We start from the raw sequence: 17,372 nt of genomic DNA, 5'->3' as shown, positions 1-17,372 counted from the left end.
GACCTGTGTTATCCCCCTGTAGTTGCTGCAGTCCAGGTGATCACCCTTCCCTTACCAGATAGGGACGACAAGTCACGTTTTCCAGCCAGTTGGGATGATGCCAGTCTCCCAAATGGAAGCAATGATTGCTTGCAGTGCTAGGAGGACAGCCTTACTACCAGCCTGGAGAAGTTCCACAGATCCCTAATTTCCACATCAGGAGAACTGGTAAGGAAGTTTTCACGTTCTTCTGGAGTGGCTTTCCCCCCTTATACCTGCCTTTAGTTTAATTAGCGATTTGCCCATGTGCAAATGTACCGTATGGCCAGATCATGCCATTCCCCCGATACTGCCCTTTTAATCCCACGACAGAAAAAGCAAGTTCATGAAATAAACAAATGGACAGATGACGCAACGAGCTGTGGAGCAAGAAAGTTAAGAGTCAACGATGCACATGCGTCACAAACACATACTCAAAGAGTGACCTATTAGTTTGGGTTCAAGGCTCGGTACGCCCACTGAGCGGCACGTTTTTCTTGGGCTAGTATATTTGAATTCACAGGTTTTAAAGACCCGTGGGTACTGTATGTCCATCAGTTATACCAGTATCCACCGAATATATCTTTTATTTAATTTGCTAACTTTGTTTCTAATAATGTGGGCTAGGAAATTAAAACGCACCCTGGTTAATGATGTGTGTAAATCAGGTTTGATAGCCCGTTTTGTGTTAGCCTTTGTGGGTTCTTTTAGTTTATTTTAATGTGATTTTACCATGTGTCTCATCGAGTTAGAGAATTCTGTTTGGTCTGCTTTAAGGAATTCTGGAATTTACGAAGTACCATGTTTAAATGTATTCTTAATGAAAAGTACTTCAAAACATAACATTCAAAACTTATTCTCACTTTACTGTCCAGCTAATATTTTGCCAACCACTATTAAGCATTTACAAAATAAAACAATTGAATGTCATTCAATATCAGAAGTGTCGAATTATGCCTACTATTATTAGTTATGTTTAAACGTATTTTAAGCTTATTCTAACAGTCGTGATAAGCAGCGCCCACAATTCGGAGAGAGGCGGGTTTCTCATTAACTGGTCCACTTGAGCTATTTGCGTGGGCCCGGGATGGATATGAATGAATGGATGGAAGCCAGCAGCCGGTGGGGTGATGATAAATTGTGCCAACGTCGAAGGCGCCTGCTGCACTTGCGAAGCAATGTTAATCTTTGCGCTAAGCGACAGAATGCTCCACATCATCAGGAACTCAAGAGTGGCCTCTAAACTAACTTGAAGGCTTTTTTATTTTTAGAAACTGAATTGCTGATGAACCGAGATGATCCAAAATAAGACTAGCGAGAAAGTCTCGAACTGGCAAGTCGCTAGTTTTTTGGCTTTAATGTTTTAGTTAACCTTGCATCGTTCATAACCAATGTTAAAGTTGCATGGGGGTGGGGCACCTTTCAGTACATAAGACCTGGACTAAACTACATTGCGATAGACTGAAAGCCGAGCGAGACAAGTCGCGGCCACGAGCAAGCCGTTGCCCTTTTAAGGGCGACCCAACCTGTCATTAGCGAGCTTGGGCGCGCTCCCGTGGCTTGGCTCAGGTACTGCTAAGTCTTGCCGTGCAGTTCAGCGTATTTGAGTTTGAGAGTGTTGGAGAAGTCAGCAGCCAAACTTATCTGGACTCATTCATACTGTCTGCGCTAGCCTGGCCCACTGGCCTGCGGGGATCTGCACTTGGCGACGGGGGGCCAGCCTATGAGCCATGGAGTGAATCAGGCGAAAGTCATTTCAGGTCCCGGCTCACTTGAAAAGGAGTTGAGGAGTAAACGCGGACATTTGCTTTCAACAGCTTTCCTGATCTTAACACCGCACGGGAATTGCGCATGATGCCGAAGGATTGAGGTTATTATAACACTAACCCTTTTTAAATCGCCTTTGGAGGGCTTTGAAGATCAACAGCTTGTATATGAAAGTTTCTTCCCCATGTGTGTATTAGAGCTGAGATGCTTAGAAAGTGGATACTAAAAAGAACAGATTGAATGTCAGAAGGTTCAGTTTCGTTCGAACCAGCACGGAAAATTGGCTTTATCGACTTAACGGAAAGTTTAACACTCTTACAATTTCAGTCTGATTTGTTTGTTTTGCCCGCGGTTTATTTACCCAGGCTATGGACAATTAAGGATTCTTCCTTAACGGATCGTTGATTGAACTAAACTGCTATTTTTCCAAAAAAAAAGTGGAGAATCCATACAGTCATAAGACGTGAGAGGAAATCATTCGCCTTACCGAACATTTTCGTTCGTCCGCATTCGGGCAGGTGCAGGAAAATTGAAAGACCTATGCTTTCTGTTACAGCTTGTCCAGTAATTTAAAAAGACACAGAAATAAGAGTCTTTCTAATCCAAATTTACAGATTAATCTTTAATTCAAGGTGTAACGAATGGTTCAAGTACTGTGATCGCCCAGTAGCAGGTAGGTGTGCTGTATTTTCCCGTTGGTTCGAAACATTTGAGTATTGTGCTTTATAATTTACTGATATAATTGTTAAAGTATTGTAAATAAAGTATGCGACAATACAGTTAAATGTGCATTTGCGAGAGTTTGCGCTTTATAACTCCGCAGTATGCTTTGGCAAAGATGAGGTGCATCCATCTCAAATTACTCTTCCACCTGCGGTTCGGATCTAGTTTGACTTGGGAGGATATTTCGCGTTCTAGGACATGGGAGAAAACGGCGGGTTGCTTAGTTCAGAAGGTCCCATGCAGCACTCTCTTCCCGAGCCGGGAGCGCAAATATCTACTTAACTGTGATGTACTGACTGACGTTACATTTGGCAAAAGACTCTGACTTTAGTGTGTTTTTGTTAACCTTACTTGAAAACAAAAGCTTATTTGCTGTACCAAATTCTCAACTGATGTATATGCGGATGTACATTCCCATTTTTTAATGATGTGGAGACTAAACGTGGATTAGTTTGCTGGGGGTATTTGACAGCGGTATTGCATTTGGAGTGTATGGCGCAGTGCCTGTTAATTATTAAATGACAGGAAAACCAGTCACGTTGCGGCTCATTGCAGCGAATTCCCCATCTGTATTGTATATTGAGTTTTGAGAGGACACAGGCATCGCTTGTTTTAGAGATCATAAAGAGCTCGCTTACTTCTCACGGGGCCTGACCCAAATTTGGTTTAGGGTCGTTTTTTAAGTGCTTTCCCCTCGATCCTCTTGGTGATGTAGATTTAAAAACAATTACACAAAATTGCTTGCAAATGGGCTCTGGGGTTTTAGATTTTAGCAAACCTCTGGTTGTGCCTTCCGGAGAATGTCGCTTGAAGTGAAATCAGTAGTCGCGTTGCTGGCAGAAAGGAGGAAAGTGCGGTGTTATCGCTAATGAATAGACACATGGAGACGTGAGTCCCATGAGGTTAGCAAACGTCTTTCAATTGGGTTTACTCGGGGAAACTCCAAGCAGTTCGTGGGAAATCGGTTTAAATAGAAACAACATATGTATCCCAAATGATCACACACAACTTTCATGATTAACACCTCCGCCCAAAACCGCCTGAAAGGCTTTTAATGATGTAAAAATTGAAGTGTCTATTCTGTACCTTTTGTAATTGCTATACCAAAGCTACCATTAATTAGTAGTACGATTTTAGTAGTTGCCTATAATCTTATTTTTTGTTGCTGCAGTCCTGTTTTTATTTGTTGCTGAAAGAACAAGTGTTAATATAAAGTTGCTTGCGTGTTATGTTATAAAACATATTTAATCATATTTGGCAATGAGCATGTTATATTGTTGGTGTTTAAATATAATTTCTGTCCTAATTACTGCCGGACGAATACAAGATTGTCAAAATGCAGTTGAAATTATAAAGTGGTCTCATTTCACACACGTTTAATTTTGATTGAACTTGTACACTTGCACTAATGACAGTTGCAGTGGTTTCAGACTGAATAGGACTAGTTGGACTTAACTGGCCCTGGCAACTATAATCTAAATTTGCTAGTCTTTAGGTCTGGAGATTTAAATGTCAATTTCAATCTCCTCTCGGATTTTCATGCTCATCCACTGTCTTTTACAGAGTGAACTCTGTGCTTGTGAGTGACAATGTTTCGTATTTGTCACTTGATGAAATGTATTTTTTAAAATTATTATAAAAAAATTTAAAATGAAGACTCTGTGCTATCAGCAAGCACAGACATTCCAGAAAGAGAATGTCTTTGAATATTCTTATTATTAAAGACTTCTGGACTTGAAACCTTCAGGCCAAATTGCCCTATTCTAGTTTTTGCATGACTTGAAAAATTACTGTCTACAGTGCATATATAACAAACTAGGTTTCATTTAGATATCTTGTGGTTATCAACAAAAGACATTTACTACATATTCTGCATATTTGTAACAAAGAATGACAGTGTTTTGGTACAATGCTATCTTCTTGTTGTACATAATGTGTGTGCCCAAAATCACTACTATATTGTGTCTAATTTGCTTAGGACCATTTTAACATTTTTGCTTTTGATTGATATAAAAATTAATATTGTGGCTGCAGAATTGTTTGCCTTCCACGCATTTAAGATTTGCTTTTAGCAATGCCCCACCTGTTGTCTTAACTCCAGGTCCCTGCCCTGTTGTATTTTATTAGGGTTAATGCATCTGTCTTGAGAGCTAAATTCCTGTGAATTTTACAGAGACCTAAAAAGCAGATGGCAAGGCAGTGCTGCTTAGAGAAAAGGATATGTTTGTCAAGACTAAGTTTTCCATTCCCTGCATTTGCAGCTTCATAAGCAATGATGTGCTGGAAAGGATTATTAATTCATCTTTCTAAGAATGTGGTTAGGCTTGTACTCTTTAGATTGTTTCTAACCACATAGACATTTTGGGGGCACCAGGGTCTGACTTCTGCCTACCAGGGGTAAAATTTGGCTTTCTTTCTCAGACATTTGGCAGTTCCAGTTAGAATCCCCTGAGGTCTGTATTTTGTACCACAAAAACCACAATACATTTTTGGTTTTGAAAGCGCTTTCTTTAAAAACTTGACTGAGAACTGAGAAACATCATATATATTGGCTATTTGTATCTAGATGTTTGTGTCTATGCCAGGTACGATATGTACAATATAGAATTTGTTAAACTGCAAACACTGAAGCATTTTATTCTATTAACTTTTTGTCGGGGAAAAAAAAAAAGGTGGCAAATACCTAGAAAGTAGCAAGACGCCTTGGTCAAGTGAGTAGGTTCAAAAATCAGGAATAGTTAAACTACGCAAAGTAAAACTGATGTGTAAATTTATTCAAGGACAAATTTATTGTAATTCTGTAAATAAATGCTTTTAATTACGTTGCAGTTATTTACACAAAACAAAACCGATGAATCAAAATTTAATCTAAAATAAATGTCTTGTTTTTTTCTTCCATATTATAAAAACAATGCATCATTTTCCTTTAACGTGAGCATCACAGAATGCAGAAGACATTTATAGAGCAAAAACTTAGGAAATCTTTAGGACTTTGCAGTTACAGGTTAATTTCAGCTAGAGGAACTTCTTTTTATCTAAATGAGCTAGCTGAAGGCAGAACATGAAGCAAAGCTGGGAGGAACAGAGGGAGAAGGATCAGGCAGTAGTGTGGATTGTCATAGGGTGAGAAAATGATGAATGTCAAGTTAAGAGACTGATTTGGTGTAGAGGTAATAGGTACTGTGTTGATGAAAAACAGATTAAGGTGGATTGTGTGTATCTAATGATAGGCTGAGGATGATTGGGTGACTGAGATGTATGGTATGAGTTAAAATGAGAGGCCAAAGAAGACATGGCTGTAGGCTGTGTCAGATGATATGAAATTAAATGGGTCTCACTCCCAAAAGGATGACCAGGACCATCAACAATAGTGGAAAAAGATTTGAGAGCAACTGTCAAACCCATATAAAACTGGAAAATGGACATTAAAACAGTGACAAGTAGCATTTTAAATAACAACAACAACAACATTTATTTATATAGCACATTTTCATACAAAAAGTAGCTGAAAGTGCTTTACATAATGAAGAAAAGAAAAATAAAAGACAAAATAAATTAAAATAAGACAACATTAGTTAACATAAAAAAAAAAGAGTAAGGTCCGATGGCCAGGGGGGACAGAAAAAACAAAAAAAAAAAACTGCAGACGGCTGGAGAAAAAAATAAAATCTGCAGGGGTTCCAGGCCACGAGACCGCCCAGTCCCCTCTATGAAATAGAATGGTTCAATCACCTAAGGTAAGGTCAAAATTATTCCTCATTAATCTTGGCTGCTTTAACTGTTATTTTTAATGAATGCACTTGAGCAAGGGTAGTATACTGGTCAAGGAGATGTGGGACTTTGAGTTGCTGACGACACAGTGAAAAGCTTTGTATATGTGTTCATAATGTAAAATCTCTTAACTTTTTATGCCTTAATAAACTTAATGAAATAAGTGCTGTATATAGTCATTTTCAACATACATCAGTTTTTGCATTTTAAAGTGGTAAACCGTAATCAATTTGGAGGCAGAACAGAGGATTGGCCTCCACACTGTAAAAATAACACGTTAAAAGTACTTTTAAAAAAAAAAAAAAAAAAAAAAAAAAAAAGGCAACAAATTACAAGCAATATTTTTCAGTAGATTTAATATACAGTAATCCCTCCTCCATCGCGGGGGTTGCGTTCCAGAGCCACCCGCAAAATAAGAAACTCCGCGAAGTAGAAACCATATGTTTATATGGTTATTTTTATATTGTCATGCTTGGGTCACAGATTTGCGCAGAAACACAGGAAGTTGTAGAGAGACAGGAACGTTATTCAAACACTGCAAACAAACATTTGTCTCTTTTTCAAAAGTTTAAACTGTGCTCCATGACAAGACAGAGATGACAGTTCAGTCTCACAATTAAAAGAATGCAAACATATCTTCCTCTTCAAAGGAGTGCGCGTCAGGAGCACAGACTGTCAGAAACAGAGAGAAAAGCAAACAAATCAATAGGGCTGTTTGGCTTTTAAATATGCGAAGCACCGCCGGTACAAAGCTGTTGAAGGCGGCAGCTCACACCCCCTCCGTCAGGAGCAGGGAGAGAGAGAGAGAGAGAGAGAAACAAACTGAAAAATCAATACGTGCCCTTTGAGCTTTTAAGTATACGAAGCAGCTGCACACAGAAGGTAGCAACGTGAAGATAATCTTTCAGCATTTTTAGACGAGCGTCCATATCGTCTAGGTGTGCGAACAGCCCCCCTGCTCACACCCCCTACGTCAGGATCAGAGAAAGTCAGCGCAAGAGAGAGAGTGAAAAGTATGTTTGGTAGCTTCTCAGCCATCTGCCAATAGTGTCCCTTGTATGAAATCAACTGGGCAAACCAACTGAGGAAGCATGTACCAGAAATTAAAAGACCCATTGTCCTCAGAAATCCGCGAACCAGCAAAAAATCCGCGATATATATTTAAATATGCTTACATATAACATCCGCGATAGAGTGAAGCCGCGAAAGGCGAAGCGCGATATAGCGAGGGATCACTGTACTGCACTATTGAGTAAACTTAATTTATTAATTTACTTAAATTTAGCTAAAATGAGTTTGATTAAATATAAGTAGTGGCAAAAATGGTTTTATTTTACTCCAGTTTTCATTTGAATTACAGTACTCAAAAAAAAAAAAAAAAAAAGTAATAATGCAACGCTGGACAGTAATGACTGTATAACAAATAATGCTAAAATTCCATATAGCTTTATTTATCTGAACATACAAAGACAGTCACAACAATGGAGTTATATTTTCATAGGAAAATTAAATCAAATGTCTGAGGATAATTTTTACTGAATTACTGACATTCAAATGTCAATGCAAATTTTTTTTTCTTTTTTTTAAACTTACACAAAAAGTATATCTCAATCAAATAATGTCCCAGGAATGAGTGGTAAACGGGAAGGAAACATAGAGAGTGAAAGAGTGAAATCCTGAGGCAGATGGCACTCTTCAGACACGTTCTGCATTTACATCAACATATCCGCTTAAATGAATGGCCGCCTTTTCCACTACTTTTCAGTATGCGATAGCGAAAATCCTCAAATAAAATAGGAAGTAGGAAATCAAACATCGCTAAATAAATCACAGTGTTAAAAATTAACCAGAAAATACATTACCTATGTAGAACACTAATTAAATAAGAGGTCAAATAATACTGTGACGGTTAGGCAAACATCTTTTTATGTTGTTTACAGGTCGTAGTTTAGGACAAACGCCATAGCGTTCTCAAACTTATCTCAAAGTGTCATTTTCTTTTTCTGTGTAAAATAAAAGTTTTAAACGATTAAAAAAAAATATATGAAAATATGTAACTATCCGAGAAATGTGCTTGCTTTTTAAAGCAAACCAACGAGGTAGGTTGTTGGCGAGCAAGGTAGTGTCTTTCTGTGTTTCCCACATAAAGGGAAAGGTTTCGTGAAAACAACAAATGCTTACATCTGTAACTATACGAAATGAAATACTAGTTATTCATTACGGAATTAATATGCTTCATACTTACACATTCATAGTAAAATAGCTCTTATTATGAATAAGCGTTACAGCTGAATGCGTTGTTGTAAAGACCAAGAAATCGATGTGAGAGGAAGGGCCGTGTCATTAAATTTAACTTAACTTAAATGTGTTCAATTCACAGTATAGTTTTTTTACTTAGAATGTTATAAAAAATGTTTACATTTTAAGAAAAATAATAAGTTAACATTATTCTTCATTTTTTTTATTGAATTAGAATTAAATAATCAATAAAAAGGGTAAAACCCATTTTTATTAAAGTAATGATTATTTTGCGTATAGTTAGCTATTTTTTTATTTTTCACACATGCTAGATTTATTTTTTACAGTGCATATAGCCAATCATGAATAAGTTACCAACAAGCTGGGACTACGCATACTGGATAAATCCAGTTATTCAATTGTGCTTTCCAGATGTCCTGTGACTTTGAGCACTGTGGAATTTTCTGTGTCTTGGTTAGATTGTGACACCAGTGGCTTTACATTGCAGGGTCTGTATTATCTGTAGAGTTTATTTGCAGGCACAAATTAGAGTTTTTATAAACTGATGATAAAATGCAGAGAAATTGTTACAGATGACAGAAACCTCTACATAAATAACCTTTATTTGTACTTGTACAATCAATATGTTTTAATCATGGACAAAATTGATGTATTTGTGCTGCATGTGAGTGGTGCACACATTGTTGGATGCCTGTCATTTTTTAACCTTTTGCAGTTTGGCCATAATTTTCTGGTACCAGGTTAAGTCTTCCCATTTAAATTACCCCCAGCTTTAAACACTAGGCATAAGTGAGCAAAGTGTATACTGCAAATATAGATCACATTGGTGGAGAAAAATATTAAGAAACATGATCAAACAGGAAAATTAATACACTGAAGTCAAAACAATTACTGATGCTGTGGAACAAAATAAAGTTTGACTATGTTCAAAACACATTAAATCTTAAATTTTTCTGGATTATCCTGAATATTAATAAAGTATCTATCTATCTGTCTATCTAGCTACACACACAAGTGCCATGCTTCAAGAAACAGTACAGTAATCCCTTGCTATATCGCGCTTCGACTTTCGCGGCTTCACTCTATCGCGGATTTTATATGTAAGCATATTTAAATATATATCACGGATTTTTTGCTGGTTCACGGATTTCTGCGGACAATGGGTCTTTTAATTTCTGGTACATGCTTCCTCAGTTGGTTTGCCCAGTTGATTTCATACAAGGGACGCTATTGGCAGATGGCTGAGAAGCTACCCAACCAGAGCGCGTATTATGTAGTAAATAAAACTCCTCAAATATATTGTAAGCACAGGGGCTATTCGCACCCCTAGAGGATACGGCTGCACCTCAAACGCTGAAAGATTACCTTCACATTGCTCCCTTCTTTGCTGGGCTTACATGTGGCTGCTTTGTCAAGCGATATGCTTCCTGCATGGTGCTTCGCATACTTAAAAGATCAAACTGCACGTATTGATTTTTGATTGTTTGCTTTTCTCTCTCTCTCACTCTGATATTCTCTGCTCCTGATGGAAGGGGTGTGAGCAGGGGGGCTGTTTGCACCCCTAGATGATACGGACGCTCGTCTAAAAATGCTGAAAGATTATCTTCACACTGCTCCCTTCCTTGCAGCCGCTTTGTCAAGCGACATGCTTCCCGCATGGTACTTCGCATACTTAAAAGCTCGAAGGGCACGTATTGATTTTTGATTGTTTGCTTCTCTCTCTCTCTCTCTCTCTGTCTCTCTCTTGCTCTGACATTCTCTGCTCCTGACAGAGGGGGTGTGAGCAGGGGGGCTGTTCGCACCCCTAGACGATACGGACGCTCGTCTAAAAATGCTGAAAGATTATCTTCACATTGCTCCCTTTCATGCAGCTGCTTTGTCCGGCGGTGCTTTGCATATTTAAAAGCCAAACAGCCCTATTGATTTTTGATTGTTTGCTTTTTTCTCTCTCTCTGACATTCTCTGCTCCTGATGCGCACTCCTTTGAAGAGGAAGATATGTTTGCATTCTTTTAATTGTGAGATGGAACTGTCATCTCTGTCTTGTTATGGAGCACAGTTTAAACTTTTGAAAAAGAGACAAATGTTTGTTTGCAGGGTTTTGAATAAAGTTCCTGTCTCTCTACAACCTCCTGTGTTTCTGTGCAAATCTGTGACCCAAGCATGACAATAGAAAAATAACCATATAAACATATGGTTTCTACTTCGCGGATTTTCACCTTTCGCAGGGGGTTCTGGAACGCCACCCCCTCGATTGAGCAGGGATTACTGTATCTTTATACAGTACATTATATTTACATTTAAGTTTCATTGTAATTTCTGTATAAGGTTATTTTGATGCTTGAAGACTTTACATTGAATAGACATTTTAATGGTAGAAGATTTAAAACATCATTCCAGGGTTGTGTTTGTGTTTTTCCCCCCCACCCTACCCCCCCAGAAAAATTTTGTCTCTTGGCATGTCCGTTCCAGCTAAATTTTAGCTCACATATGGGACAGGAGAGCATACTGTGTTTGTGTGAGAGTCAAAACGGCGCCTGCCAATGCCCTGCTATCCAGCTTAAACATACAGTCTAGGAGAGTTGATCGATAGGAAGTACAGGAGTCTCATAGGTTTATTGTATTTGTAATGTAAAATGTAAGTAATTCTATAATGTTCTGCTGTTTAGTGTCTATAAAAAAATGTTTAAAACTCCTGTGACCTTTCTCACAACATAAATAAAATAAATACATTTTTTATAATTAGGGGGCTCTGCCCCCTGCTTGCTTCGCTCGCCCACCCCCGTGTTTGGTTTACTAGATATACAATTTAAAGAGATTATTTTCATGGGAATTGTTACATATGCATTATTTTCACTTTTACTTTAAAAACTTTTGTAAAAATGGTACTTGTCCTTTATTTCCAGCCCCGTGCATGGTTACATCTTTCTCGCAAGACGTATAACATTGCTCGCGTTGTGAAGGGGGGGGGGACGGCTGAACGCACACTAAGGATATGCCGTCGGATCATCTGCTGTCTTTCTGCTGCTGGCGAGCTGCCTGTTCTGCTTGTCGCATGTCGTTGTTTTAAGAGCTGGGAGCACATGATGCGTGTCTGCCAAAAGCGATCCAACAACTGCTAGGTTAGATGTCTTTGGACTTGTTTTAAATGATTGCTCACTGCCTTGTCTCACGTGACGTTGTAAAAACAATAATTGTCCATTATTTCTGGCCCCAGGCGTGGTTAAATCTCTTTCTTGCAGGACGTATAACACTGCTTACGTTGTGAAGGGGGGCAGCTGCTATTGTGCTGCCCATCAATCATTTTAAAGCCTGTACAGCTGCTGTCCTTTTTGCCACTTTGTGTCTCTGCTGCTCTCGTTGTGATCGCTTCTCTGTGATCATAAATATACACCTGACCGAATTGTGTTTTCTTTGAAATTAAACTTGTCGTTGCTTTAACTGTTGCAGGACCACAGATTCTCATAGCGTATGTTCCATTATTGTGTAAATCTACGTTTTGTGCATTGAATGATGCGAAGGTGAAAAGTCTGTTTTCTGCTCTTTGCCTTTTATTTCTGACCTCGCTTTGTCCAGCTATTTTTTCAATTACACCTGGTCCTGATGATTAATTTCCTTTTCTTTGCGCTAATGCGATCTTTTAGTTGTCAACGTTTCATTTTATACGCTTTATATGCACTGAGACCCCTGGATCTGTGTGTGCTGCGTGCCTTTACACTACTGATTTTTTTGCTGGCCATGCTCTGATATTGCTTGTAAGTAGGGCGAGACGCTCCGTGGCCATTCTTGTTCGTCCCGCGGGTCTTTTATTTGTCTTCCGTGATCTTAACGTGAAGATCACGTATCGTATCCGTACTGTTTCTCTACAGGATTTTTTTTATAATAGAGAGATATCAGTAACACAAATACGCAAGGATATGGCACTTATTGGCGGCAGCATTAAATTTCAAGCATGCAGGTTTGCAAAAATCTATCCAACCACCCGGAATCAGTTTAATTAAAAGTTGTGTGGACAAAATAGTAAATACTTAATAAAACATTGATAAAGTATCACAAATATTTTTTTTGGTTTAATTTGAGATACTACAAAGCTCTGAAAATGTGGTTATGTTTTAAATTTTTATTTATGCAGCTGTCTCAAGTATATGCTTCTAACAAGCTATAAAATCTCATTTTGGAAAAGGCTTATAGTTTTTCTTTATATATTTTAAAGATGCAGTTCTAACTCGAGTTTGCTTCTTGCACCACCGTCATAGACTTGATTGCCAGGGATGATGAGACTGCAATGAAGTTTGGTCTCTCAGGCTTTATTACATCCTTAGAAAGGCAAATAGATTCATTATTAGACTTCTGCCTATCCTTCCAGGCTTTTTTCTTACTTCTCCACTGTCTCAAATTATATAGGACAGTTCGTATTCTCACTACTAGTTTCAAGGACAGTTGGTCATAAGAGTGCTGAACAGCTGCTGATACTGACCACTGAATGAGCATGCCTGAGGCATGTATCTTATATACAGTATATATCTTATGTTTCATGTTGTGCTTATTGTATGGTGGTGCATAGTTGTGTAAGTAAATTCACATGCAAATGTTGTGATTTATAAAAAAAAAAAACCTGATGTATATATTTATGGCAACTCTAATCCATCTGTATGTAACACTTCTAAGTTACTCGAGAATGCCATCACCCACAATCAACTAAGGAAATACAGGCAAACTGGTTAAATGGTGACTCTCGCGCATAATAAATAATATCACTGAGCCAGATGTTTAATATGATCTATAGACTGTATTTTAGTTCCCTTTGAAGAGGGCCAATTCTGTGTATTTGTATTGAAGAACTTTGTCAGTTTTCTTATCCAAAGTGGCTGACATGTTAGAAATATCTCCGCCAAGCTTCACTCCATCATGCCCGCTGATCTGGAAGCCTTTAACAAACTGGCAAGGGGCTACATTCAGTTTTCATATGGTGTGTGTGCACATACATAAGATGTAATATGTTTTTGGCCAACATGAAAAGTCCTTTTGCAGCAGTGTCCGGTTCTTGTAATATAATCAGATTACTTTTCTGCATTCATGTTGCAATAAGAGTACCCAGTGAAAATAAAGCTGCTTTTGTTAACCATGAGCAGTGACACAGCGATATTGCACAAGTCATCTGTGGTGTCAAGATGAGACTGACAAAACATAGAGTCTCAGTGGCCTGGATTACCCCATGATTCATTTACTAAAAGGCAAAGTAGCTTTGGAAGACGTGGTGGTACTGTATGTGGTAAACCGCTTGTTGGTAAGGTAACTGCCTGAACCATCAGTGTTTCATAGGGCCTGTAGTGTTCATTATAACAGCAATAATATCATTGCATTTGCCATGTGATGTTTGGTTCCCACTCGGGCACTGGAATATTATCCCTTTTTCTGGCACCACCAGAACGCAGAGGAGAGGTGTTATAATGTTGAGCATGATTTTGCATTGTCATTGCAGAGCACAGCCAGATACTCTTGAATTAAGGTGGCAGGGTCTCAATGCTTCAGGTGGGTAGGCTGCTATACCAGCTAATGAAGTTCTGTAAAATCATGACTGCATATGCATGAGGTTGATTAGCATGCTTCATATATGGATGTTTCATGGCAGTTCTCAAGGTGTGCATGTATGCAAATTTACAAAGTAATTGTAATTTATAAAGGGTAAATTTTGCAGAAATGCGTGTATACCAGGTATAAATCTGATTTTTTTTTTTTTTTGTTTTGAGTATGCATTTTCCTGGTTTTATAAATGAGGCCCCTGGTGTTAATATTTATAGTTTGACGTATACAGAGGGAAGAGACATGTAGACAGAACTGTTCCTTGTGGTTCTCCATATGGAATATGAAGGAATATTTCAGACTAAGTTTTAAATGAATTGAATTAAATACACAAATAGATGATGTTAACATATGACAATAAATAATATAGTGATATGTGAGCAAACATAATTAAATGTCATTAAATGTTTGATGCTTATTTACGTACAGTGTAAGAGCCAATCATAAAATGTTTAAATTCACATACATATTCAAAATACAACATAAATTTCATATAGTTAATTAGGTAATGGTATAATATTTTATCCCCAAAAGCTAACATGTAATAGGTATAATTGTATTAACAGAAAGTGAATTAATCAGTTAGAAGCATAGTCTCTTTGCTAGAAAGATGAGCTGTTAAACATGTCTAATGCTTGCAAATGACTGTTGTGGTAGTATGTTTTTCTGAATGTACAAATCTACCTATACAGTAAAGTTGAAAGAAACGAACGAAGATATGTAATGAATATAAACCTGAATAATGGTTAAATTGATAGACTGATTAATCTGAATCAATTGAGTTAGTTTAAGAGTACTGTCTTTACCTCCAACCATACAAGTGTAGCCACAGATAACATGCTTCGAGGAGCAGAGATGAACGTAGTAATTACAAAGCAGTTCCTGTATTTCAATTGCATGCAGATGTGTTTTTCATTTTATTTTATTGAAATTAATCTTTTGTGTTTTCTATTGTAGTTCGATTGACAAATGAATGATTCAAGTGGAAGATGCACCACTTAGCAGAAATTTCTTGTATGTGTGTTTTAAGATGAAAATCTACCAGCTTTTATCTTGTTCTGTTGTCTGCAACCAGTTTTTCTATTCGGGTTATGTCTGCTTTGCTGCATCTATTTTTGCCTTTAATCTTTAAATGTTGGAGACATAAAGGAACATGTCCTTGTCATGGAACTGTCAGCTTTGTTCTCCAAAAGATGGTGATTTCAGGGTGATGTGCATTGTTAAGTTGATGCCAAACATTACAACTTAATGTTTTTGCCATTAAGTGCAATCTTCATATGCTGAAACCTTTTTAGTTTGTTGCAGAAGTTCTTGGATTCCTTCCTTATACATTTTTTTTTTTTTTTTTTTTTGATTCCCTGAAGCCTTGGTTTAAGAAAAACATATCGTATACTCTGTACCTCCTTGTTAGTTTTTATAGGTCTCTTGATGCTCTACCTTGTTAAGGACATCTTGCAAGACATGTAAACTTCATTTTGGAAAAAGTCATGGTCTACTCAGATTCACTACTGTGTCTTAGTTTGTTGGACTGTCTTAAATAAAATTCATTCCAGAGTGGCACGGCACAATGGCATAACCCTTAGGGCATCGTAGCCCTAGGAGCTGGTTTCAATTATAAGATGAGATTAAATAAAGAAACAGAATTTACAGTGCCCTAAGGAAGCTGCAGTTTAGTGGTTCCCACCCATACAGAAATGAAGATTTTGCCGAAAAGAGCTGTGTATTTGCATAAAACATACATCAATGACATAAGTGTGTATATTTTACAACTTGGAAATAAATGCAGATTGATCCTTGTTACAAGTTAGTAGCAAGATATATCCATTACCTCCATTCATAAATTTTGACAGACAACATCTAAGTAAATATATCTTTTTAAGTGAGTTTAGAGCTCATCATCATTGTGTTTCAGTTCGCAGATATTAACCTGGTTTGACTTGTTAAATGTTGTTGGATATGTGTTGATGGACAAGGAAGCTTATTCACCCCAAACCCACACCTCTATGACTGCGATTGCTCTGACCAATACAATGTGGTTTTTATACCCTGTGAGCCTAAATTTCTGAATTATGGTAGTCTTACGCAAGCCTCTGGTTTAACACACTTATTAACACATTTAGGTATACAGTAATCCCTCCTCCATCGCGGGGGTTGCGTTCCAGAGCCACCCGCGAAATAAGAAAATCCACGAAGTAGAAACCATATGTTTATATGGTTATTTTTATATTGTCATGCTTGGGTCACAGATTTGCGCAGAAACACAGGAGGTTGTAGAGAGACAGGAACGTTATTCAAACACTGCAAACAAACATTTGTCTCTTTTTCAAAAGTTTAAACTGTGCTCCATGACAAGACAGAGATGACAGTTCTGTCTCACAATTAAAAGAATGAAAACATATCTTCCTCTTCAAAGGAGTGCGTGTCAGGAGCACAGAATGTCACATAGATAGAGAAAACAATCTCTAGCAAACAAATCAATGGTGCTGTTTGGCTTTTAAGTATGCGAAGCACCGCGGCACAAAGCTGTTGAAGGCGGCAGCTCACACCCCCTCCGTCAGGAGCAGGGAGAGAGAGAGAGAGAGAGAGAGAGAGACACAGAGTTTGTTTTTCAGTCAAAAATCAATACGTGCCCTTCGAGCTTTTAAGTATGCGAAGCACCGTGCAGCATGTCGTTTCAGGAAGCAGCTGCACAAAAGATAGCAACGTGAAGATAATCTTTCAGCATTTTTAGACGAGCGTCCGTATCGTCTAGGTGTGCGAACAGCCCCCTCCTGCTCAATCCCCATATGTCAGGATCAGAGAAAGTCAGTGCAAGAGAGAGAGAAAAGTAAGCAATCTAGCTTCTCAGCCATCTGCCAATAGCGTCCCTTGTATGAAATCAACTGGGCAAACCAACTGAGGAAGCATGTACCAGAAATTAAAAGACCCATTGTCCGCAGAAATCCGCGAACCAGCAAAAAATCCGCGATATATATTTAAATATGCTTACATATAAAATCCGCGATGGAGTGAAGCCGCGAAAGGCGAAGCGCGATATAGCGAGGGATCACTGTAGCTGAATTTGTATTCTTGTATACTTTCTTGAACTTTTTACTTCAGTTGTTTATATGATAAGTTGAGCATTGTGCTGGATTTTTGAAGGGAAGCATGACACTTTTAAAATGTCTCAAACCTTTAGATACCCTATTTGGTAACAGTAATCATTGTGCATATGTGACAGTGTGGGTTCATAATGGGAGCCTCTTGAACCCG

The 17,372-nt window shown here is 38.1% G+C and overlaps 1 protein-coding gene across 4 annotated transcripts in view; it reads left to right on the top strand.

Annotated features, from left to right (window-relative positions):
* The first annotated feature begins 1,601 nt into the window (after positions 1-1,601).
* wnt5b (wingless-type MMTV integration site family, member 5b) overlaps positions 1,602-17,372 on the top strand; it is a 344,662-nt gene continuing 328,891 nt past the window's right edge. For 2 of the 4 annotated variants that reach the window (XM_051920593.1, XM_051920587.1), the window contains exon 1: positions 1,602-1,888. The gene's annotated coding sequence lies outside the window, so the exon portion shown is untranslated. Of the gene's footprint in view, positions 2,459-17,372 lie in introns of all 4 variants that reach the window. The other 2 variants (XM_051920589.1, XM_028791047.2) reach the window with 1 other exon arrangement.

Source organism: Erpetoichthys calabaricus, chromosome 1 (assembly GCF_900747795.2).
Source record: "Erpetoichthys calabaricus chromosome 1, fErpCal1.3, whole genome shotgun sequence".
In the NCBI taxonomy this organism is placed as follows: domain Eukaryota; kingdom Metazoa; phylum Chordata; class Cladistia; order Polypteriformes; family Polypteridae; genus Erpetoichthys; species Erpetoichthys calabaricus.
This window is presented reverse-complemented; position numbering and strand designations above follow the sequence as displayed.